We start from the raw sequence: 26,176 nt of genomic DNA on the forward strand, positions 1-26,176 counted from the left end.
GGATCACCTTCTGGGGTTTCAATCTCCCCCTCCCCCTGCAACTAATGTACTAACAAGTGAAGGAGCACGGGGAGAGATGGGAGAGAGGAGATGGTCAGAGGGGTCTGGGACCCAGTCATGTAACTCCACTCAACACACTAACCTAATGTGGGGTCTCCCCAAGGAGGGTGGGGTTCTGAGGTTTCTCCCCCTCCCCGGTTCCCAATTTGTTGAAGAAACTTACCCTTGACATGCAAATAATGGAAACACATTGGTGTCTGGGTGCTTTGGTTTGTGGTTTTTACCATCAGATCTCTGTGGCTGAGCGTGCTGACTCGTCTCAGCAGAGCTAGCGGGTTGCAAGCCCTCAGAGGTGGAGGGAGAGGGGTTCCTCCTTGGGCTCTGGGCCCAGATGGGCAAGTAGGTCTCTAACACAGGCTTGCCCAGGAGCAGGGCACAGACCCTTCGCGAGAGGTCTGGAGCAGCGCGGGCCGGCTGCTCCTTCACGCTCCTCAGATCCCCTAGGTAGCTCCTCCTCCTATCAAGTGCTTGGTGATCACCGCCTGCCCCACACTACCACCCCCAAAGTGGAGTTTGAAACCAAACCACATGAAAAAAGAATAGTCAAAACTGATTTCCCATTTATTGAACAAGTTCTGTGGAAAATCTCAGGTCTCAGAAGCCCCTGAAAAGGCCATGGATGTTGGAGAGAAGATGGGGAGCGGGCAGGTGATAGCCGACGGTGTGAATGGGCCATCATCTTTGGTTTCCTGACCTCCTTCCCACTACACTATCTCCTCTGACCTCGACATCTTACTTCGTTCCCTTTCCTGAGCCCTGACTCCCAGGGGCCGTCCCTCCCCCACACCTCAGCTGCCCCAGGCGCAGACGTGGGTCCACATTTCCAACCTTCTCGGGGCAATCCTGCTCTTCGGTTCCCCTCGGAACCGAGGTCTGGGGTCTCCCCGCCCCACCCTCTTCTGGATGCGCCTTCCCCGCGCCGCGCCCCGAGCCCGGAGGGGCAGGACGCCCGGCACCCAGCTCTGCCCGGATACCGAGGCCCCTCGCTCGTGCCCTCTTGCCCGCCAGCTGGGGAGTCACGGCGGCTGGCGCGGGGCGGGGGGCGCGGCGGGGATTTCCTGATCTTCACCCGGCGAGCCCCCGCCCCTGCCACCCTGTGGCTTCCTTGCTGCTCCCTCCATTCCCGCTGCCCTCCTCTCCCGACAGGCGTCGGGCATCGGAGAGGGTCGCGGGGCGCCGCCGGCCCCCGCCCCGCCCGCGCCCCGCTCCTCCCCGCGCGGCCCCACTTGTGGCCCCGCCGGAGGCGCGCGAGGACAGCTGCATTTCTCGCCGCCCGCCGCTAGGAAGCCGGCCTCGCCTCGCATTCTCCGCCTCCCGCGCCCCAGCCGCGCCGCCGCCGCCGCGGGATCGCCGCCCCTCCCCCAGCCGCCGGCCCCACCGGCCCGCGGGGCGCGGACGCGCGTGGCGGCTGCTCGGTAAGACCCCCCTCTCGCCCCCGGCCGCGGCCCCCGCCGGCCGCCTCGTGCGCCATCCCGGCCCCGGCCCCGGCCCGGCGGCCCCACCTTCTCGGGCACCGATCGCCCAGGCACCGAAGGGAGGGCCGGGCCGGCGCGAGTTTGATTCCCGGAGCTGCCGCCGCGGCTTCCCGGGAGCCCTGGCCGCCCAGGCGCGTGCGGCGGGTCCCGGCCTCGCTTCCCGGCCGAGCCCCCTCCTCCTACCCGCCGTGGGCGCGCGGGGCGTGCGGGCATGTGGGGACTGGGAGCCGGGCGCGCGGGTCAGGGGTGGGCGCGGGCGCGCTGCGCGGGGCAAGGCGGCAAGGCCTCCCCCGGCGGCGCCGCCCCGAGTCCCTGCTGCGGCCGCTCCCCCTTTTGTGTGGGCGCCCCTCCCCGCTTTGCCCCGGCCTGGGGGCGTTGGCTGGCTCGCGGCGGCTGGCGGGGGCGCCTGCTGGGGGCAGAGCTCCTTTTAGGAGGATGGGAGGTTCGCTTCCTGCCCCCGCCGAGGTTACAGGTCGCCTCAGCCTGGTCGGGTCCCACCCGGTCCCCGGGGAGCAACATCTCCCGCGTCTTGCTGGGGAAAGTTCAGAAAGCGCTGTCCCCGCCCCTGCTCCCCCGCCCCTCCGCGCCCGGTGCCCGGCCGCCGAGCCCTGGGGGGCTGGTGTTCGCCTCAATTCATTCTTGCCTCTGCCTTTCCTCCTTGCACCCTTGCCGGACACCTAGGAGGGGTTTGCCCATTTCTTTTCTCCGTAAAAGAAGTTTTAGCTCCAAGAAATTTATACTGAAATTAAATTCCTGGAGAGGAGTTTGTGTTAGGGGGGAGACGTTTTAGGTTTTTCTTTCCTCCTCTTTTTGGGTGAGAGTGGAGTGTGAAGGGAATGGCTGTGAGTTCAGAAGAAAGTTGTACTAGAGGTGATACAGGGTACAGGAAGCCCATCCTACTCCCCACCTGACCCTCAGGTAGGAGCATCACCAAAGATGCTGGGTGATAGGGTACAGGGAACAGCCTTCCTGTCGGTTAGCCTGCCACACCCTGAACCACCTGGCCCAAGGGAAAGGACTCAGGAAGATTTTCTGGTCTTTCATCTCTTTTCTTTGCCAAGCATGCTCGTCTCTACAGCCTGGGCGGAGTTAGCTAGGTGTGCCTGAAGGTGAGGGACACCAGGAACTCTCTCACGAGGAAGTCATCTCTCACGAGATTTGGCCCCTGTGGGATTATTAAGTGTGAAATCAGGCCCTCTCTGTTGTTGGGGTTGATGCTGTTGGAACCTCAGTGTGAATGGAGGGGGGCATCTCTGGGATGGGGAGAGAAACCTGGTTCTGGTCACCAGGAAGCTGGAGGCTGTGGGCAGGAAGGTTGGGTTTGAAACCCCCTGTCAACTTTCTGCAGCTGGAAGGAGCAGGAGACAAGGGAACAGGAGTGGTGCCTCAGGCCTGGGCACAGCCTTGGATAGGAGAGAGACCTTGGATAGCAAGGATGGCCTAGGGATAAGATGGATGGGGGGAGCCCTGGCCAGTTTGGCTCAGCGGTTGGAGCGTTGGCCTGTGGACCAGAGAGTCCCGGGTTTGGTTCCCACTAGGGGCACGTGCCAAAAAAAAAAAAAAAAAAAGAATGATGGATAGGGGGAATTTGAGGTCCGAGGTTGGGGTCATGGGACCCTTTGGGAATCAAATAAAAACTCTAACTCCTTCCCTACCCCCCAAAACATGCACATGTGCAGGGACACATTCTTTTTTTAAAATCCTCACCCAAGGATATTTTCCCATTAATTATTTTTTAGATAGAGTGGACGGGAAGGAGGGGGGAGAGAAAGAGAGAAACATTGATGTAAGAGAGACACATCAATTGGTTGCCTTCCACACAACCCTGACTGGGGCCTGGGATCAAACCTGCAACCCAGGTACATGCCCTTGACCAGGAATCGAACCCACAGCCTTTTGATCTGCAGGCTGACACTAACTGCTGAGCCAAACCAGCCAGGGCTAGGGACACATTCTGTATGCAATATCAGAAGATACTATACCCCTTGGAAATGGGACCCTATGAAGGCCCCTGATCTAGAGTCTGTGGTTCAGCCTAGGTCATTCAGAACAGTTTCCTCCTTTGTGGCTGGTCAGTGAATAAACCTAGGGTGTGAAGAGTAGACTTCTCAGGTGGTCTTTTCTTCTGACCTTCTGATGCCACTTTAGGTTTACAGCTATGGAGACCTGTAAACTCTGGACCAAATTCCAACTCCCTACAGCTAGCCAGGGGCTGATTTTGCTGTCTATGTGGTGGGAAGGCTCTGGGCACTGGGCGGGTGCCACAGGGCTATTGAATTAGGTAAATATAGGGGTAAGGTAAGGGATGGGTATTCTGGTGTTTCCGTGGTATATAGGAGCCAGATGCTTGAGGAGCTCCTCTCATTCTTGGGGAAAAGGGGTTGAGGTGGGAGAAGGCGCTTTATTAGAAAGTTTAAATGTGAAAGACACTCCTCCTCTAGAGAAGGTCTTGGGGTAGAGTGGTCCAAGACCAGGGTCTACATATTATAGGTTCCTGAGATTCCTCTGAATTTTATTTATTTATTATTATTTTTTCTCCTTCAAAGGTTTTTTTTGGTTAATCCTCACCCAAGGATATTTTTCCATTGATTTTTAGATAGAGTGGAAGGGAGGGAGAGAGAGAAAGACATTGATGTGAGAGAGACACATCGATTGGTTGCCTCCCACATGACCCTAACTGGTGATCAAACCCACAACCTAGGTATGTGCCCTTGACCAAGAATCAATCCTACAACCCTTCAGTCCATGGGCTGGCGCTCTAACCGCTGAGCCAAACCGGTCAGGGCTTCCCTTTGGACTTTAAAAGGCATGTGGGGGCCCTGGCCGGTTTGGCTCAGCGGTTAGAGCGTCAGCCTGCGGTCCTGAGAGACCTGGGTTCGGTTCCCGCTAAGGGCGCGTACCTCGGTTGCAGTTTGTCCCCGGCCCTGGTCGGTTGTGCAGGTGGCAGCCACTCGATGTGTTCCTTTCACATCAATGTTTCTCTCTCTCCCTCTCTCTGTTCCCCTCTCTCCCTCCCACTCTACCTGAACAAAAAATGGAAAAATGTCCTCCGGTGAGGAAAAAAAAAAAAGGCACGTGGGGGCCAGAGAAGATGGCTGTCACCCAGTGCATCTCTGAAAAGGCTTGGCCTGCCTTTTGTTTCTCAGCCAAAGCTCACTGTGCCCTGGTTGCCGCTCAGGTGTTTGTGACATCTACACTTGCTGGGGATCTGGAAGAGCCTTTGGTAGAGTCTGCCATCTACAACTTCTTTGCCTTGGTATTAAGAAGCCCTTCTTAGGCTAAAGTGCCCCCAGACACTGGAAGCTCATGGGGATTTTTCTTTGTTTAAATAGCATCACAGTGTTTGGCGTATAGTGGCAGTCACACTTATTTCTTCCTTCAGAGCTTCCTACATTTACTCTGTCTGATGGATTGATTATTCCCACCCTGGCAATAAGCAACATAGGCAGGAATATTCTAGAGCCTTGGAGGCAGGAAGCTGGAAGTCAGACAGGGATCACCTCTGACTATATACATGGTGGCCTGGAAGAGGTGATGCCTCTGTTTTATTGGCTGTTGCACTCACGGGAAGTAAGAGCCATAAAGGGCCTTGGAAATGCTGTGGTCTAGCAGTCCCTGCCTTGTGGCTTGGATGTTGTCTTGGTGGGATGTAAGGGTCCTGTGGCAGTGACTGAAGATTCACATTCAGGGGCCCAGACTTGTCTGTCTGCTGCTGCCGGGCTGCCACCGGCTGGTGAGTTGAGGATGCTGGTTTGTGCCGGCTCACTCTGCGCTTCTCTGATCCCCTCAACTTCCAGCCTCTCAGACAGTCCTGAAGTCAGAGCAGTCTACGGACTTCTCGCCATGCAGCATTGTTCTTGTCTTTAAAATAGGTCATAATGATAAATACGACACAATGCCTGTCAACATAAACTCCCTTTTCATAAAATGTGACCATTTCATTTTTGTTACGATGGCAGCAAGTGTCTTTGAGGAATGAATGGTGGGAGAAGAAAGTTCCAGCTCCGTTGGTCTAACCTCCACCCCCAGGAGGCAATCCGGCCACTTGTGCCCATTTCCACATAGCTTCGTGGTTTAGAGTATAGGATCAGAAGTTACTCATCCCCAGTCAAAATCCCAACTCTCCGTCTTACTCTGTGACCTTGTAAGTGCCTCAGTTTCTCAGCTCTAAATAGTTAAAGGAGCCCTGGCCAGTTTGGCTCAGTGGTTAGAGCGTCAGCCCGCAGACCAGAGAGTCCCGGGTTCGGTTCCCGCTAAGGGCATGCACCTTGGTTGCAGTTTGTCCCTAGCCCCAGTTGGGGTCATGTTTGTCCCTAGCCCCAGTTGGGGTCATGCAGGAGGCAACCAATTGATGTGTCTCTCTCACATCAATGTTTCTCTCTCTCTCTTCCTCCCTCTCTCCCTCTTGCTCTATCTGAAGATAAATGCAAAAATGTCCTCTGGTGAAGATAAAAAAAAATTAATAATAATAATAAAAAAGAGTTAAAGGAGATATAACATGTATGCCAGACAAAGAGTAAGCATTCTTTTTTTAAAATTGTATCTACTTTTCAATTACAGTTGACATACAATATTATATTATATTATATTATATTATATTATATTAATTTCAGGTACAACATAGTGATTAGACATCTGTATAACTTACAAAGTGGTCTCCCTGGTAAGTCTTGTACCCACCTGACACCATTTATAGTGATCAAAGTATTATTGACTGTATTCTCTGTGCTGTGTTTACATCCTGTGACTAGTTTATAACTGCTAATGAGTACTACTTAGTCCTTTCACCTTTTTCTCTCAGCCCCCAACCCCCTCCCATCTGGCAACCAAGAGTAAACCTTTTTACAGTAGACAACATAATTATTATTATTTTTACTGCACATGGTGCTAATGTTCTGAGCCTCCTTATTGTTAAGGCAAATCGTTGGTAAAAACTGTAGAGGCTGAGGCTGGCTTTTGGAGGGGTGGGATAGGTAGGGTGAGGCTCTTAAATTATGAACCGAAGGGACCACACAGTGAGGAGCTGGGGAGACTGAAATGTCAAGGGTGATGGATGTAGAAGAATAGTTGGGGGCAGAATGACTCAGCATTCGTAGCCCTGCTGTGGAACCAACTCTTCTCCCTTTTCTTTGGAGAAATTGCCTTATAAGCTGGTGGAGGTGGGTGAGGATCATAGTCAGTGAGGGGGGGTGAACGACTTTTTATGTCAATGCTAACATTGGTCCTGGAGGAGAGAGTCAAGTGGGGCGGCGGGGAGGGGGTGGCAATATATGGACAAGAGTAGAAGCTGCTGGCAGTGGGGAGGTTCTGTGAAGTAAAAGGCTTAGGAAATAATAATTCCAACACTCACTGAGTACTTGCTATGGGTCAGACCTTGTTCCCGATACTTCTCATGGATCAGCTCATTTAATCCTCACAAGACCCTATGAGTTATTATCTCTCTATTTCAGCGAAGAAACAGAGACATAAAGAGGTTAAATAACTTGCCCAAGAGCACATGATTAGAAAGTGGCAGAGCCAGGATTTGAACCTAAGAGGCCCAGGCTACAAGCATTTACATCCTTAGGGAAATTCTGAGAGAGACCCCTACTGAGCTAGGGGGGGGTGGAGGGCTGTGGCAGGGAATTGGAGGGGTTTTGTGTTCTGCTTGAAGGGCTGCTGATGTTCAAGCATCATTGGAATGTGTCTGAAGGGCTCAGACTAGCATAGTCTGCTGAGAATCCTGGGCCAGACACTCTACGGGGCCTGTCCCCGAGGACAGAGGTCACTGAGACATGGCTCCTGCCTGCAAGGTGCTTACAGTCTAGTAGGGGAGACAGATACATTAGTCTAGAATTCTCGTTGCCATGGCAAGTGCTGCGATGAGGCAGAACCCTGGGGAATGGGGTGCTCTGCCATACAGAAGAGGAGCGGGGACAGGGAAGGCTTCCCGGAAGAGGGCACTTGAGCCTAGTGAGGGTCAAGGTGGCTGCTATTTCTGGGGCTTTTGATCTGGCCATGGCGCAGTGACATTATTATTCTCCTACTTTGTGAACTCAGAGTGGAACTGAGGGTCACATTTTCTGGATCCGGCAACATCTTTGCCAGGATAAGGCAGGAACTGGGAAGTGTGGTTGGCTTCCTTGATGTCTTTGTGGCTTTTAATAGTCACCGCCTATAATGCCTGCAGTGAACATGCTGGAGAAGAAATAAAAATCTCGTAAGAGTTACTGCTCAGAACACGGTGATTCACTCTTGTTTGCGTACTTAGAAGCAGAACCAGAGGCAAATGAATCCAAGCTGCGGAGGAAGGATCAAGTAAGGTACAAGGACAATGTTCCAGATGGGATGTGAGAACAAGTGACTAATAGGAGCAGAGAGGAATGGTCTCCCCTGAAGGTCTTTAGGCATGGGAACCAGTTCCCTTTGTCTTTGTGGTTTAAGAGGTTTCATCTGGAGACAGGAAGATGAAATAGAGGCCCTAAGAGGTCTGTGTCAGCTCAGTGAGAGGCGGGTCAAAGGAGCTGGAATTTTTGAACTAGAAGTTTGCTGATATCTGGCCGAACCCCTCATTTTACCACTGGAGTGACTGAAGACTGCCCAGTAACACCGAGCGGCTCACCCATTAATTAGTGAGCCAAGACACTAACCATATCTGCCTAACAAGGCTGGAGATTGCCCTGCATTGATCCCGGTCAGAGGACATTCTTCCTGGGTGTTCCCCACAGCCCTGGAGCCCAACCAACCCTTGTGAAGAGAGCTGCAGAAAACCTATAGGTATTGACTGTTTGTCTGGCTGTTGAAACTAGAGAAAGCATCATGTCCTACTCAGACGTTCCTGAGAATGGTGTGCTCAGCTGGAGCTAGCAGTTCATCTCGTTCACCCTGCTGGCCCAGCACCTAGAAGAGTTTCAGGGACACATATGGGGCCCTCAGTAACCTTTGTTGAATGAAGAATGAGTAGCAGACAACCCAAAAGCTATTACTCTTTTACCCTTCACTTGTACAGTCAATATATTTACCCTTCCAATTCTGTTTTGCTTAAGCCAAAAGTATTATGTCCCCAGCAACACAGGAAGGCTCCCAAAATTGTGCTGGGAGCAAGGGTAATCAACAAAACACAGCTTCAGATCTTTCCCCAAATGTACGACTCTGAAAGATCATCACGGACTGACGTTATGTTCATTTATGTTGACTTGCTTTGTTTGTTTTAGTTTTTTGTTGTTGTTCCTTGCACAAAAATAAAGGCCACATTTTTTAAATTTAGGAAAAGCATGTGGTATAGCAACGTAAGCTGCATTCAGCAAGATGGCTTATAGAGATCTCCAAAGAGAACAAGGCTTGCTCTCAGAAGAGAATCTTATTAAGAGTGAGCCAAATGTGAACTGATGCTGGACAATGAGTTTAAAATACCAGGTGGTGAGCTGCAGTTCCTAGGGTGAATTTAAATCGACTTGGGCAAATGGAAGAGAAACAGCAGCAGAAAACACTGTGGCTCAAACTCTTGCTTCCTCCTCTAACCCCGTCACCCCCTAATCATTAAGGAAGTATTCTGTTCTAGCGGGGCACCTGCGGAGCTCTGTTCCTTTGGGTGACCAGCAAGCCGGATTTGGAGCTCTTTTAAGGAAAGACTTTCTGTGGTCATGTAGGATGATCAGTGTAGGAAATGATTTCCCTTTGTTCAGCTCTGAGATTAGTTTCAGTTTCAGGCTGTACCAGGAGCTGAGAGAGTGAGCTGGGGAGAGTGAGAGGAGGGTGAGCTGGGAGAGAATTTCACCATTGGCTGTGTCAGCCAGTGGCAAGGTGAGTGGGTAGGGAACTCCTGTGCTGAGCAGGGAGAGGAGGAAGATAAATCAGTGATGGAGTCGGGGAAGGCAGCCCACTGGGCGAGTGTCTGGAGATCGGGCTGGGTGGTGAGGGAGGGAGTGTATGAAGATATCGGCGGGTGTGCACAGGACAAAGCCCTGTGCAATTATAGGACTACTGAGCCATGGGCAAGGGGGACATAGGGAAGCTGTAACACACAGATTACGTGGATGAGGTGGGTTTTCCATGAGCAGGTGTAGAGCCCAGAGACAAGCAAAGTGTTAAGTATGCCACAGGGCCTATACTCACCCCTATTCTGCAGCATTTTCTTGCATTTGACTTTCCTTAAAGAAAAAAAAAAGGTCAAATTAAGGTTTGAGAGCTGATGATAGCTGAGAACTTGCAGACCTTTGCAAGTTGGTGCATCTTCTAAGAACCTCAAGCTGTCATTTTGCACGAGGTGGTCCGGGCCAGTCTGGTTGTTTCACAGAGCATCATTATCTTAGAAAATCAGCACTTTTCCTCCCCTGACTGCATCTGGGTGAGGCACACACAGATGTTTCATCCCACCTTAGCAGTGCTAGAGCATCACTGTCTTTTATTTCTCACAGTCATAAATTCATTTTATTTCTACAAGAGAAGAAAATCATTGAATTTTAAAGCCAGAAAGGATTTCGAAGATGATCCAGAAGGCTCCTAGAGGAATTTGTGGTCCTGGGTTCTGGGTCGTTAAGCACTTTGAAAAGACCTATGGTATGTGGTTAAGAACACCAAGTCAGACTGCCCTGTCTGAATCCAGCCCCTGGTGGTTGCTGCTGTGTTCTCGGGGCGGTTATTCTCTCTGAGTCTGGGTTTCCTGACCCATGCAAGGGGAGTAGTACTAATCTCCAATGGTTGCTGATGAGGACTCAATACCTGTAAAGCCCTGAGCACGATGTTTGGCATATTATACGTCCTCAAAAAATGCTAAGTGCTGCTGCTGCTATTGTTATTGCTATTGTTGTTTTATTTATTATTATTTCATGGAATCACGTGGCTAGTCAGTGGTAGAGCCAAGGCTACAATTCTAGCCCCTTTGTATTCCTAGTTCTCTCCAGCATGGCCATGAGGTGATTTCATCACAGTCTTGAAATATATGAGGAGTTTTTATGAATGTGCTTGTGTAGAAATCTTTTTTCTTAAAAAATGCTTTTATTGATTTTTTTAGAGAGAGACATTGATAGGCTGCCTCCTGCACATCCCCCACTAGGGCTCAATCCTGCAACCTGGGCATGTGCCCTGACTAGGAATTGAACCGGGACCTCTTAGTCCATGTGATGATGCTCAAAACACTGGCTAGGCTAGAAATCTCTCTCTCTTTTATTTTAATCTTAAAATTTTTATTTTATTTTATTGATTTTTAGAGAGAGGGAAGGGGGGGGGAGAGAGAGAGAAAACATCAATTTATTGTTCTACTTATTTATATGTTCATTGGTTGATAATTATATGTGTCCTGGCTGAGGATCAAACCCACAACCTTGGCATATCGGGACGATGTTGTAACCAACTGAACTACCCAGCCCGGCCTGAAATCTTCTAATGAATGTTCATAATAGAGCTAGAAGATGGACTTAATCCATTTATTAGATGTAATTAAACTTTGGGCATGAGGTCATGTGTTTACCAAATCATTTGTTTCCACAAATATTACTTACTAGTGTTTAGAACTTCCCTAAATGCCAGATTGGTTACCTCTGCTGGAAAGGTTGGGGTGTCTTTAGATGTTTCTATTGAGGACTGCTTTTCAAATTGGAAATGTCCACTTCAGTGAGTTGTAGTGGCATGTAGGCTTTTGGGTGTAATGGAAATATTCCTGTAGCCTGGCTGCTATTTATCAAGGGTGAAGACAGTGCATGTTTTAAAAAAAATATGGGTTTGGCAGGAATCCACATGTCTCAGGCCGTGCCTGCACAGTGTGCTCCCAAATGATTTGCACTGACCTTTTTAGCAAATCGCTGACAGCCCAGGAGCCTCCCGAGGGAGCCCTTTTAGTCTGAAACATTGTCGAGGCCAGTGTGATCCTCAGCCTTGTGGGGTCTTTTGACACCGCGGATGGGGTGGCACCCTCTCCTGTAAGGCCGCGTTGGTGTATTTTCTTGGAGTCTGAAAACAAATGGAAATTAAATTTGCTTGGCAAATCCTGCAGCATTCCCTTGAGATACTGCCCCTCTCTGGGGGTTACTGAATTGAAAGCTGTTTTTGATGCTGATCCATGGGACTTCTCAAATTTCCATGCCTGGGGTGCGGGCAGGGGAGCGTTTTCAAGTGTGAAATTTGTGTGTGCGATACGGAGTTCAGGACTAGAGTTCCAGTCTCAGCTGGGACATGCATGGACTGTGTCATTCTGAACAGATTACTTAATTTGTTAATTGGTACTTTTCTTGAGGTTCATGTGATGTTATAGGCACAAGAATAAGTGGCAGTTGAACACATCAATTAAACAAAGCTGATAACAATCACCACCTATGCACAGGATTGTTGTGATGGTCTACTAATAGCTAACATTATTTATTCCATGCTTCCTGCATGCCAGGAACCTTTCTAAGCATTTTAAGAGTATTCATTTATTTACTCAACCCTATGAATAGAGTCTTATCACACTTTACATATGAGAAGACTGAGATTCAGAGGGTTCAGTCCACTTGACTGGGGCTATGCAGCTCGTGAGTTGAGGAGCTAGGATCCAGACTCAGATAGCCAGGCTGCTGGGTCTGGGCAGGGTGGGTATGAGAGGGCTTTAGAAGCTGCAGTGTTGTACTTATTCTGTGACTGTTCCTCTTCTTACTTGACAAGCTGAGGGAGGGATAAACTAAGCCTCGAGGTAGATTAAGTGTACGGATCACAGTGTTGGAAAGAATGAGGAGACGGAGCATATGAGAGCTTTTTTTGGAGTTATAGGGAAACAGCTGTTTCTAAGTTTGGGACAGAGCTGGAGAGAGCCAGTAGGGACAGAGAAGGACGATTTCTGGGTGGATTTTTACTATCTGCTGTGAGGGATTGTGCCATCTGCGGATTTAAGGGCCACGTGTCTCTCTCCTCTCCTATCACATTTTATTTTGAAGACTGTCTTTAAGTCCCAAGGCAGCCCTCAGCTGTGACAGCTTCAGAAACTTAGAAAACTGCCAAGCATAGTGAATTCTTGAGACATGAAAGGGAAGGTGAAGGGTGGGCTTTTTTTTTTTTTTTTAATCTTCACTCAAGGGTATTTTTCTATTTATCTTCAGACAGCATGGGAGGGAGAGAAAGGGAAAGAGAGAAACATCGATGTGAGAGGGACACATCGACTGGTTGCCTCTCACACGACCCTGACCAGGGCCGGGGATGAACCGTAACCAAGGTATGTGCCCTTGGCTGGAACCGAACCTGCGACTCATTGGTCCTCGGGCCGAGGCTCTTCCGCTGAGCCAAACCGGCCAGGGCAAGGGTGGGCTTTGTTAGTGGAATTTCTGTTATTGTATTTCTGTGAAGTGTGTATGGGGATGAGCCCTGGAGAGGCTTGTGCTCAACAGAGAGAGGATTGGGAACTTGGGTGACTTCCCTTTTTCACATGAGTCTACTCAGTAAGAGAATGAATCGCCCTATTAGCTTTCATCCTGGAACAGGAGAAAGAAAGGAGAGAGTGAGTGAGTGAGATGGCATTTGACTGAAACCAGAAGCCCTTTGTGTCATTCTCCCAGGGCAGAGGCCAGGCGGACACGCAGGACCTTGGTGGTTCGAGCCAAGGGCGAGGCCCCTCCAGGGACTTTGGGAATGGTTCCCATCTCCTTGTCACTGCCACCCACAGCCCCCTCCGTCCCTGTGAGGCTCGGGGCATGACCCTTAAGGAGAAATGAATAGGGATGTCATTGTCATCTTTGAATAACAAACCACTGGGGACGTTCACACACAGCAGTGATAATTTTGAAGATATTAACATAAAAATTTATTACATAAAACTAGACAATTAAAAAATAGCTTTTGACCTTCAGGGATGTGAATGGCTACTCATACTCTGACCAGCGGAGTTGGCAGGGTGCTAATGCTTGACCCGTGGGACATTTTGGGGACCTCTGGCTCACTTCTAGGACTCCAGAAAGGAGCCTCCCAGAAGGGTGTGCCTCCTGCCCGCCAAGTCCCGCCCTGTTCTCCTCTGAGTTTGCTGGGAGGCTGAGCCACCCTTTGTGACCTTTCTGTGGACCGTAATTTGGATTCTGAGCTGAGGCTGGGGTCCCCAGAGGAAGGTAAAGTCAGCCTCAGAAGGAGGGGTTGCAAGAAAACTCTCTCCATCTGCCCCGCTCCCTGGAAGCCCGAAGCAGGCACGTTAATAGGGTGGTTGTGTTTTCAGGCTCTTGCTAGCTTCTTGGCACACATTTCCCAGGTCATTTGCTTTTCTCAGCAATGCCCCTGTGCTCCCATTTTGCCTCAATTTCCTTCCTGCTCCCAGTCATCAGCAGCGGCTACTGTTAATAGCTTTCATTTGTAAGACTAACTCCGTGTCAAGCATTTCACTTAATTGAATTGAGTCTTTATGCCAACCCTGTGAGTCAGGGATTATTGTCTTTTGAGATGTGGGAATTGAGGCTGAAGGCTAAGGGGTAAAGTACAGTAAGTCTTCACTTAACCTCATTGATAAGTTCTTGGAACTGTGGCAAAACAACGAGACCAATTTGACCATAGGCTAATTGATAGAAACAAGAGTTAAGTTCCTCCAGCATCTCATCGATGTTATAACGAAATGATGCCGAACAAAATGACGTTGTTATTAGAGGACCACCTACAACTTATCCAAGTAACACAGCCACTTACTGGGTGAGACGTTTTTTTATTTAACCTTTTACTGTGAAAAATTTCAAACGTACACAAAAGTAGAGAGGTCGGTATAGTGAATTCCCATGCACCATCCCCAAACTTCGCTTCGAAGGCGGGTAGCCCCAGCTCTAGTACGACTATGGCAACAGCAGATAGCAGACATCTCCATTTGAATCAGAAGAAGGGACCCTTTCTCCTGGGTGCAGCTTGGTAAGCAGAACATAGGCTGGATTCTAGCTCCATTCACCCTTTGGATGGGTACCTTGTGCAGTGAACAACCCACACAACTGTGTATGGCGACCATGCCTGCTTAACTTCTCATCCGGCTTTCGGGCTAAAGGAGGGTTGTAGTGAGACACCAGTTCCTGACAGACTGACGACTTCTCTGGTTGGTCCTTAACTATGTCGGGTAAGGGGAGTAAAACTCAGTTGTTAGAGACTTTTTGGGCTAAAATATATTAAGCAGGAGGGTGACTCCCCGGAGAGGATACATCTGCTGCAGGGGAAGGTGAAGGCGGCTGAGCGGTGTCTTTTGCTACTTCTGTTTCTACCAGCAACTTATTCTCTTGGTGACTCTTCCTTGATTCCTTTTCTCCTCTGTCCTGTGCCCAGGGCAAAGGAAACCCTTGTGTGTGGCCGTGAGGCTGGCAGGAGGGAAGCTGGTAGAGCCCAGGGTGTGAAAGCCTGGTGTGAATTCATGCTCTTGGCTGCTGACCTCCTGGGGTCACTGGGACAAGCTGCCTTTGCTTCCAAGCAGCTTACCTTTCCTCCGGGCTCAGTCAGCCAGTGTCGGGGTGGGAGGTCCTGCTTTCAGGCCTGTGCCACTGTTCCTTTGAGTCCAAAGTGGCACCTGGGGGTCATCAGATGGGGAGCTTCTTAATGGGAGGGACTGGACTTTTTTATACTCTTGTGCTCTTGGCTGTACCCATTACAGCATCTGGCATTGGTGCTCTAGAAATATTTTGTTGAACAAATGAATGTTAAATGAACAAATGTAGCGTCCTGCAGACCAGAACAGTGTGCTGAAGGGCCCAGGTTGAATAATCAGTCCTTTTCAGTCCGGAGAGCTGTGTTAATAGTCAAATACTGACATCCCAGTGGCTTGACACAATCCAGGTTAAATTTGCGCTCGTGGAAAGTCTGATGTGGGTTAGGCCATCCTCCTCCACCTGTGGCCACAACATCTGGAATATGGGGCCTTCAAGGTTACCACAGGAGGGGAAGAGGGAGATGGAGGCAGCCCCTGGCCTTTGATTGCCTTGGCAAGGAACTGACACCTGTTACTTCCATTTTCGTTTCATTGGCTAGAACTAGTCACATGGCCCCAACCCAACTGCAAGGGCTACTGGGAAATGTAGATTGGCAAAGGGCTGTCTTCGTGGTTTTAAGGAGAGGGTTTTGTATTTCTGTCCCTGGCTTTAGTCCTTTGGAGTACTTCTGGCCTAATCACTTATCCTCAGTCACCACGTTTTCACTTACAGGAAGGGAACACCTGTCACTTCCTTTAATCCGGGAAAGCAGGCATGGGATGTCACGGAAGGAAAGTCACAGCAGGGATTTAAGCTCTGTTTTACGACATGTTGGTCTTGTGACATTCATTTAGTCACTTCGCCTCTGTGAGCCTCTTTCCTCATCTATAAAAGGAGGATAATAATTCAGCCCATCTTTTAATTCAGATTCTACTGATGGCAAGTAACAGAAACCAGCTTGAGCTTTCTGAAGCCACAGGGGAATGGAAGAATCAAGGGCAGGAAATAGGGTGACCTCTGCATCTGTACATGTGTGCCAGATGTCATGGCGGACAGCTCCCAACTGTACCCCCTCATTCCGGACTGAATGACTCTCAGAACCTTGATTCAGTGTTCTGGAGAAAGAATCTGATTGGCCCATTTGTGTGAGCTGTGTCCCGCTGGTCCAATCAGCTGTAGCCTGGAGGACATAGTACCACCATGGCTGGGGGGGCCTTCCCCTGTGAATGGGGCTGGAGGCAGTCCTCAAAAAGGTGCCAAGTTTCCCTTGAGTGGATTGGATAATACCAGTAAGAAAGCTTTGAGAACTGTAAAGTGCTGCATAAATATTAGCTGGCTCGGTGGTGCAGGATTTCTCATTAGGAATCTTGGAGGTTGCACCACCCTAAAGGGGGGTGGGAGAGATTATAACACTGTGTGAGATAATTTCTTTGTTATTATTATTATTTAATCCTCACCTGAGGACATTCTTTCATTTATCTTCAGATAGAGTGGAGGGAGGGAGGGAAAGAGAGAGAAAGAGAGAGGGAGAGAAACATTGACGTGAGAGAGACACATGGATTGATTGCCTCCCACATGACCTGGACCAGGGCCAGGGACCAAACCGAAACTGAGGTACGTGCCTTTGACCAGAACTGAACCTGCAACCCTTTGGTCTGTGGGCCAGTGCTCCAACTACTGAGCCAAACCAGCCAGGGCCTGTGTGAGAGAATTTAAAAGTCTTGGTGGAGGCAGGGGAGCTGTTTGTTGGAAGGTCATGGAGCAGGGACCTGAGAGAGTGGACAGGACTAGCATGGGACATTGTCCGTGGTCAAGCTAGGTTTATAGACCATTAGACCATTACATTGTAAGAGAGTCCCCTGAGCCTGCTCTCACTTGGGTAAATGTGGATGCTTCTGTGGTTGAAACTGTGATGTGGAATGTCATCCCTGATTATGGGACTTGGTTCCTTGTCCAACTGGCTGCCCCAGCTGGTGGTGTGAATATGGGCAAGTCACTTTACCTCTCTGTGCTTAGTTAGTTCTGCTCTTTGACGACTCCATGTGCGCAGCATACGCATATGTTCATGTAATGCGGGGATTAAGGCGTGGCGTCTGGAATTAGACGGCTGAGTCTGAATCCTTGTTCTTTGCTGGTTGAATGACCCAGGGGGATTTCTTAACTTCCTGGAGTCTCAGCTTCCTGACTTGTGAAATGAGAATATTTGCTGTACCTACTTCATATGGTTATGGTGAGGGTTACATGAAATAAATAAAGGTTACAATAAATAAAATATAAGCTAATTAATAATCAGATAATTGGCAATAGACAAAGCTGGCCATTCCAGCCCTGGGGCTGTGTAGTCATACTGTGTGCCCAAGCCTGTCAGAGTTAGAACGAACAGGAGGGCTGGATGGGGTTGGGTGGGGGTACAAGAAGAGGCCCGAGAGAGGCTAGGAAGCTGGTGGCCCGGAGACTGCTGACAGGCCAGTGTAGCAGGCTGCCCTGGGGTCCTTCTATTCATTCAGTTCCACCAGCACTGCGAGGTGCAGGGTGGTGCAGACTCAGCCCCTGGAGTGCCTGCGGCCCCACCTGCCACTGCCCCATCTGTCTCCCAGCCACCGTGGGTGGGGCCCTGCCATTTGTGGAACCTAGAAGCTGAGTGGCTCCTTCCCCTCCGTCCTGGGCCTGGAGCTTGGGAGGCTCCGGGTCTAAAACCAGGTCCAGGTTTGGGATTCAAGTACTTCCCCTTGTGAAACTGCAGAGACTGGAGAGTTAAAAAATAAATGAAGGAACCCTCCTGACCACAGAGCAATTTGAGGGCTGAATTATTTAGAGGCTCGGCTCCCTCTGGCTTCTCTTGGGGGAAGGGACAAGGGAGGAATGTGGGGCCGGTGGCGAGGGCTGACGTTCTCAGGGCCAGGGAGACAGTTGGCAGGCCTGGTCCCCCGCCTTTGTCCTTGGGCCTAGTGGTGGTGGCTGCCCGCTGAGGTCTGGCCAGCCCCGCTGGGCTCCGGGAGGAGGCGGAGGTAATGAATTACATAAATAAGTCATCGCCATTAGCAGCCGCAGGGGTCGGGGTGAGGAGGCAGGAGCCCCAGGAGGCAAGGAGGCCGTGTAGCCCTCCCCGGCCACCTCTCTGGGCGGCAGGCAGCAGGCAGGCCAAGTTGCCCACCGTTTTCTGGGGAACTACTTAGACTGCCCTGAGAGGAGCTTGAATCCTCTTTTATTCTCTTCAGGATTCTGTTTTCAGCTGAGGATTTGATGAAAATCAGCATTTCCAACAATACAATAAACAGATGATAGACTATAGAATTGTACACCTGAAACTATATAATTTTATTAACCAATGTCACCCCAATAAATAAATTTAAAAAATAAAATAAATGACGTAAGGAAAAAAATCAACATTTCCTGCAGTAGCGAGGGGTCAGGGGAGGGGTTTTGGGGGCCAGTAGGGTCCCCTAGAAGAAGGTCAGGGTGAGTTCCTGGCCTGAGGCCTGTTCTGGGCTGCCAAGGTGGCCTGTGGCCATGGCAACCCCTGCCCTGGGCTGGGGTAAACACAGCTTTCAAAGGGGCCTTGTTCCCTGTGGGAGCCCTTCAGTGCCAGCCTGCCAGGCTTTCAAACCTGGGGAGAAAAGGGAGGGCGCAGGGGGGCGGCCTGTTGGGAGGAAATGTCACTCTGGGTTCTCCCCCTCTCCCCTGCCTCTGGCACGTTTCCTGGAGGCCCCTTTTCGTTTCCAAAGCCCCAGCTTCTGGAGAATGAAAAGAAGAGTAAGCATCAGGAATGTGTTCAGTCTCTAGGCAACGGTGTGTGTATGTGTGTAATGGAGGGAGGGAAGGAAGCTTGAAAAAAACGTCTGCCCTGCTGGCCACCTCAGCAGGCTAGGCCGATTGCGACAAGCTGGCCAGGGCCACCTGAAGCAGAGCGTTAAGGCTTGCTCGCCCTGTTGGCAATGGAGAGTAAACACGTCTAATCCCAGAAAAAAACTCTAAATCATTCATTAAATGTAAGGTAACCACACTGGCAATTTGCATTCTTCTGTATTAGCCAGTGAATTTTAGTGAGAGAGCTGACTTGGGAGCTTGAATAGCCTTTGCTGTCTTTGGGGGGTTTGGTCCCTGGATTCCCCTCCCAGCAGCTTGTCTTTAAGATAACTCAAGTATAAACACGAGGGAGGATAGTATGTCTGCTCTCTGAGCACTCAGATCACTTGTAAGGTCTTCTTTTTATATTTGTTACTGAGTGAGTGAGCCACGAAAGTGTTCCCACTTCTTAGGGAAGACGGGTTAATAACCCGATCCTTTCCCTTGACACTGCATTCTTTGTCTTGTCTGAAGAGGTGGCCAGCAGGGGCACCCTCAGGGGTGGGGAGGAGCGGAGGCAGGACACGGACCTGACCGCCTCTGTTAGCGTTGACCATGCCTCTCTCAGTCAACTCTCCAGATCCTCCGGGTTCTTAAGGGAGGTGTGGGAAAAGGTCCTAGACCTTCGGGCTCAGCAAGGAGCTGGTATGGAGCCTGCATGCATGTATTCCCAAATGACTGTCAGCCTGAGAAAGCCGGCAGCCTCCAATCTGGCAGACCGGAGTTTCTACTGCTGCTGCTGGCCCCAGCCTCACACCTTCCATTGGGGGGGGGGGGCTAATAAACTTGGGCAGACATTGCTGGCACCCCGGCCATTCAGCAGTTTCCTCCCACCCAAGGGAGAGCCTGAAGCGGGTCTCATTCAGAGATTGGACACCAGGTCCAAAATCAGGTGGCTAGATTCTTTCTTTTTTTTTTTTTTTAACATTTTTCCATTTTTTATTCAGATAGAGTGGGAGGGAGAGAGAGAGAGAGAGAGAGAGAGAGAGAGACATCGATGCGAAAGAGACACATAGAGTGGCTGCCACCCACACAACCAACCAGGGCCGAGGACAAACTGCAACCGAAGCACATGCCCTTGGCAGGAACCGAACCCAGGTCCCTCTGGACCGCAGGCTGACGCTCTAACCGCTGAGCCAAACCAGCCAGGGCAGGTGGCTAGATTCTTATGCCCCACCCCCCCTTTGAAGTTTGTAAATTCTTTCTTGTCATGTGGTGTTGAATTTGGGCTATTTAAAGTGGCTTCTTCCTCTGGCCAGTGTGGCTCAGTGGCTTGAGCATCGTCCCATGGACTGAGAGGTCCCAGTTTGATTCCCGGTCAGGGCACATGCCTGGGTTTTGGACTGGATCCCCAGTAGAGGGTGTGCAGAAGGCAGCCGATAGATGTATCTCTCTCACATTGAAGTTTCTATCTCTCTCTCCCTTTCTTTCTCTCTAAAAAGAAATCGATAAAAACATATTTAAAAATAAAAAATAATAAAGTGGCTTCTTCATCTGAAGTAGGGGTGAAGGAAGCTCAATAACTTTCCAAACTTTTTAGATTAGCCTAAAATAGGAGGAACCTATGGAGCACTGTCTGGAACTTTGTGGAGAGAGGAAAAAAGAAGATCTAGTTCCTGCTTCTGCAGAGATTCTGGAGGACCCAGCCAACACATTAAAAGAACATTAAGGACTTGTAAAATGACAGATATTCTTGTTTACTTGTGGAATTTAGGCCAGAATTAGAATGTGTGTGTGGTGCGGCCCAGGCATGGGTGAGTTTTATAAGCTCCCCAGGTATTTCTCATGTGCAGCCAGGGTTGTGGGCCATCCCTCTAGTGCAGTATTCCCAAACGGGGAGGACTGTCCCTCTGAAGACACTGGCAGTGTCTGGAGACATTTTTGGTTGTCACAACTGGGGGTGGGGGTGCTACTGGTGTTTGTGGGTAGAGGCTGAGGATGATGCTAAATAACTTCCAATAGACAGGACAACCCCAAAAACAGAATAACCTGGCCCCAAATGTCAGTAGTGCCCAAGGTTGAAAAACCCCGCTTTAGTGCCTGGAGAGTTGTTTTAAGCACAACTTTGGGAGAGGGAAGGACGTGGTTGGGTGGAGAGGAGCGGGGTGGGATCATTATGTAGGGAAATAGCACATGGCAGGGTTTGGAGGTAGGAGAACGCGATTTGTTTTTTGCAAAGGAGAGAGGTCTGTGGTTTCACGAGAGTCATCTGAGATCCGGAGGAGGATCTCAGCCTGACGCTCCTTGGAGTTGGGCTGGCATCCTGTCCAGACACTTTTGGCGGGGACATGCCTCTCTAACGTTGTTTGCTGTGTGTGTTAGTCACCCTCAGGCCTTTCTTCACCTTGTATGAGTCACGTGAAGGAGCCCCTGTCAAGTACCATCAACTTCAAATGCCCAGTCCCACCCTGGGGTCGACTTTCCCTAAGTCAGTGCATATGTGAACTCTTTCCCTGTGGCTCCAGGAGCGGGCAGTGCCTTTGGCCTTAGTTAATGGCTCTAGGGCCCTGCTATCATGTATTCCCTGCTTCTTAGAGCAGCGGGAGGAATGGGCCCTCGGCTTCTGAGTCCATGCTGTATGCACACTTCCTGATGGTGCCTGGCATGTGGCCCTTGCGCCATAAATGAAAAGATGAGTGAGCCCCTGAATGAACAGGAGATCTGGGGCTTTTCCTGGTCATTGCTTCTGTAATAAGCACATAGTCCTTCAGTCCTTGTACCACTCAGTTGAATTAGGAGAGACTGAGACTGGTTATAAGGACGAAGGTCTCTACTGTCAAGAATTTCCAGGGAACAGGACATGTAACTGAGGGTTACCTGAGGGAGGTGAACATATTCCCCTTTTGTTTTTTTGGTGTTTTTTTTGTTGTTGTTAATCCTCACTCGGGGATATTTTTTTCATTAATTTTCAGAGACAGTGGAAGGGAGGGAGGGGGAGAGAGAGCGAAACATCGATGTGAGAGAGATACATGGGTTAGTCGCCTCTCACATGACCCAGACCAGGGCCAGGGATCGAACCTACAACCCAGGTATGCACCCTTGACCAGAATTGAACCCTCAACCTTTCAGTCTGAGGGCACGCTCTAACTGCTGAGCCAAACCGGCCACAGCAGGGGTCTCCTTTTGTTATTTTATTTTTTTTTTAATTTTTCTTTATTGATTTTAGAGAGAGAGGAAGGGAGATGGAGAGAGAGAGATAGAAACATGGATGAGAGAAAACATTCACTGACCGCCTCCTGCATGCCCTCCACTGGGGATTTGGCCCACAACCTGGGCATGTGCCCTGGCCAGGAATTGAGCCAGTGGCCTCTTGGTGCATGGGTCACTGCTCAACCACTGAGCCACACTGGCTGGGCTCGGGTCTCCTTTTGGAGGTGAGTTGCTTGTGGCCCTTTCTGGCTGCAGGAGTAGCCACCAAGAGGCCATTTCTGCCCTGGAGTGACCCACATTATACCCCTTCCTCAGAGGCTTCTAGCTCTTAGTTAGGTTTCTTAGCACTTACTTCTTTTTTAAGAAATAAAAAGTGCTGCGCTAACACGCATGTGTAGTAACCCTCCTCGGCCCTGGGGCGTCACTGTCTGCGACCCCGCGGCAGTCTGGCATGAGCAGAGTCAGGAGGGCACACAGAACATCTCTTCTGGGGCACGGCTATCCGTAGATTCCTCTGGATGTTTGCAAATGCTTCTGAGCTGCTTTTCTCTGCCTTCTCTCAAGCCCTTGGGACAGAAAGGGCTTCTGTTTCTTCAACTCAGGAAAAAAGGGCCCTTGGGTCTCCCAGGCTCAGGCTGGAGTGGGGAAAGGTGCGTTGGAAGGGCTGCTGGTGAGCTGAGCCCAGTCCCACGCAAAGTCTCTGCCCTCTGCACAGCCAGTCCTGAGTGGTGGGCCTGTTCTTGGCCCCTTTGCTGGGTTCTGGCTGGCTTTGTCAGGCAGAGTTTCTAGCACCAGCCTCATCTGCCCCAGTGCATTTGTCCCATTAGAGCCTTGCTGGTCCAGACCAGCCGTACTGTCCTCACTGGGTTAGAAAAAGAGAGTCTCAGGCCCACGGCAGTCTGCATTTCAACAAGATCCCCGGGTGGTTCGTGTGCACATTCAAGTCTGAGAAGCACTGTGCTAGAAAACTGCGTGCTGGAGGCCTCTGTCTTTGCAGAATCCATTAGAACAGTGCTTCTCAAACTGCCTGACGTGAAGGACAGGTTGTTTCTTCATTCATTCGGGGATGAATTTTCATCCGTGGCCCCAGTGAGCATGAGCAGTCTGTCCAAGTGTGACAGTGAACTGGTCTCCGCATACCCTGCTCAAAGAGGAAGTCAGTCCGTGGTCACATGCCCAGATGCTATAGCAATGTCAAATTGCTGTAAATGTCTCGAAATTCTTACTTTCTTTTCCTGTACTTGAAGGACCCGTAACTAATAGTGTGTAGATGGTCTGTGGATTCGCTTTTAGTGGCCCTGGTCTAGAGCCCCATCTTTTTTTTTTTTTTCAGGGTTTCATGTTTTATTATGCGAGAAGTGAGCACATGGTGTTCACTGTATTCTTTTCTATACCTTCCCTATATGTGAAATCATTTCAAACTATAATTATTATTGGTCTTTACTATGTATCTAGATGTATGCAGTTTTCTATATCCCTACAAGGAAGGTCTTGCTATCCCACTGGATGAAGATGCCAGTTCAGTCCCCTTCAATCACACACCCAACTAGCATGTGACACAGGAAGGCCCAGAATTTGTCTCCATCGCACAGACTGCCACCAAGGATCTTAAACACCAAGGACTCGGTAACCTGGTTGGAGAGAAAGCAGTAGATGAGAACTGCAACCCATTCTTACAGCATGCATCCGACTCTGGTTTTCCCTCCTCGAGCACTCTATTTGTTGGAACTACCATCTTAGGAGTTGTTAGAGCCCCATCTTTTGAAGTCAGGTAGACCTGGGTTTGAATCCTGGCTCTGTCACTTACTTGCTGTGTGTTCTTTGGCAGCTGTGTAACTTCTCTGAAGCCTTAATTATTATTATTTTTTTTTATCCTCACCCGAGGACATTTTTCCATTTTTTGTACAGATAGAGTGGGAGGGAGAGAGAGGAAAGGAGAGAGAGAGAGAAACATCGACGTGAAGGGACACATCGAGTGGCTGCCACCCACACGACCGACCAGGGCCGGGGACAAACTGCAACCGAAGCACATGCCCTTAGCGGGAACCGAACCCGGGTCTCTCCGGACCGCAGGCCAACGCTCTAACCGCTGAGCCAAACCGGCCAGGGCTGAAGCCTTAATTTTGTCACCTGGAAGTTAGAGATAATAATGCCCCTGCCTCCCAAAGCTGAGGTGAGGATTACATGAGATAAACGTGGATAAAGCACGGAGCCCAGCGTACAGAATGCGTGCTTGATAATACTGGCTGTCAGACCTGGACAGCAGCACCATTGCTATTGCTTGCTGTCTTGGAGCATCTAAAAATGAGGACAGTGGCCCCCGTTAAAGGATACCTTTGTTTTAAGACAGACAATGGTCTTTAAAACTGTAGCAAATTAGTTTGGAAAAGAAACTTCCTCTCCCTGCTAATTTCTGATCGTTTGGGGCTGCTGGCAATGAATTTTCCTCTACGTGGACGCGAGCAAAATCCAGGATCAGAACTGGGACAATGTTGGAACTTGTTTTTAAGTGATGCAAAGAAAGAATAAACCCTGTGTAGGAAATTCCTTTAATCCTGTAGGGCCCAGCTATTAACCCTTTCCCCCCCTCCCCCATGGTGCATCTTCTTGTACCCTCTCCCAGGCAGGCTGGCTGCGTTGCCAAATTCTAAACTGCCAGAACATCCTCCCTTTCTGGAGAAACTTAGGCTGCCCTCGTGGATGTCTCTTCAAAGCAAGGAGGTGAGGTGAGGCAGCAGAGGACTCAGATCAGAAGGTCTAGAGTGTTTGAGTCAACTTGGCAGACCTGTTGGCCCATGGTTCTTAACCTCATTTTGGGTCCCAGACCCCTTTGATAATCTAAAGAGAACGTTGACATCCCCTTCCACCCTGGAAAATGCATGCACACACAATCACAGGGAAGGGTTCGGTCCATGGATCTCATCAAAACCTTAAGGACCCTTGGCTAAGAACCTTCTAGCAGGTCGTGAGCTCCATAAGGCTTGTTTCTGGTGTACTAGAATATCTGAGTGACCCTCAGCATGGTAGGGGGTCAGTGCGCAGGCTTTGGCGTCAGGGTGCCAGGGATCTGAATCCGTCCTCTGCTACTTGCTAGCTTCTTGACCTTGGGTAAGTACTTATCTCATCTAAGCCTCAGTCACCTCATCTATAAAGTGGGGGTAAGAATAGTACCTACCTCATAGGGTAGTTGTGAGATTAAATGAGGTAATATTTGCCAGGTGCTTAACGCTGCATTATTATTGTTTAGCCTACGGAACATCCCATCGCCTCTGAGAATGTGAGGCTTTCCTTTGGGTGGGTGGGGAGTGGACCCCTTGACCGCACCTCTGGGAAACGTGGAGGGTTGGAGAGCTGTGGAACAAGGCTGCGAGGAGCCCTCTAGTTCCAGCTGCTCCTGTGCAGTCATTTCCATGTGCTGTTGTTGGTTTTGGCTCCCGGCGTGGAGATTCCTGCCTCCGGAGCTTCCCTGAAACTGGATGCCCAGCCCAGAGCGTGTGGGGAGGAGGGAAATGAAAAACCGAGAAGCAGACTTTTTTTTCCCCTCTGCTTAATTAACTCTGGCTCTTTTGCTCCTCCGGCTTTCTGGTTCTCTGCAACCCCAGCAATTAGTGGGCGTGTTAACTGGGGTCAGGGCAGTGGCAGGGTTTCAGGGAACTCCTGGGGACAGTGCCCAGGAGGAAGTGCCTCTCCCTCAGAGGCCATGAATGAGGGCTTCGCCTCCTGCTGCCCTGGCCCTCCTGCCCCTTGTGCCCCCTTTTAGCTGAGCTGCCCAGAAACCCGCCCCGCTCCCAGCTACAGCCGCACGCTCTGGCTCAGCTGTTGTGTGAGAATGGCTGGCGAGGAGTTAAAGGATTCCAAACATTGGCCCCCACCGGGCCCTTAATTACATTAAGGCACAAAGCCGCAGTGCTCGGGTGCGGTGCCTGGTCTGTCTTGGGGAACAATTGCCCTTCTGTTCTCACGGCCTGCTTTCCCCCAGCTGCGCCTCCCTTTCATCTCAGTCTCTCAGGGATGCAGGCTCATTCCCAGGAGGATGGAGTCTCGCTTCTAACTCTCTCACTTCTTCCCTGGTTTCATTTGTTTACTCCTTTTCCCCCCCTTTCTCTCCTGAGCGCTGAGCTGCTCCCTCCGTTCTCTAGGCCCGTGTGGCCCGCAGCCTCTGAGCCCCATTTCATGTTCCGCAGGCAGCCCTGGCCCACGTAGAGTGGATCAGTGAATGGTTTGGAAAAAAAAAAAAAAATTAATGTGCTCATCTGATTTTGCTTCTCATTTGCATGTTGTCAT

The 26,176-nt window shown here is 50.2% G+C and overlaps 1 protein-coding gene across 1 annotated transcript in view; it reads left to right on the forward strand.

Annotated features, from left to right (window-relative positions):
* The first annotated feature begins 1,436 nt into the window (after positions 1–1,436).
* Positions 1,437–26,176, forward strand: part of CUEDC1 (CUE domain containing 1) — an 81,484-nt gene continuing 56,744 nt past the window's right edge. Inside the window, exon 1 of the mRNA XM_036270014.1 lies at positions 1,437–1,475. The gene's annotated coding sequence lies outside the window, so the exon portion shown is untranslated. The remainder of the gene's footprint in view (positions 1,476–26,176) is intronic.

This window comes from Molossus molossus, unplaced genomic scaffold, assembly GCF_014108415.1.
Source record: "Molossus molossus isolate mMolMol1 unplaced genomic scaffold, mMolMol1.p scaffold_m16_p_19, whole genome shotgun sequence".
In the NCBI taxonomy this organism is placed as follows: Eukaryota; Metazoa; Chordata; class Mammalia; order Chiroptera; family Molossidae; genus Molossus; species Molossus molossus.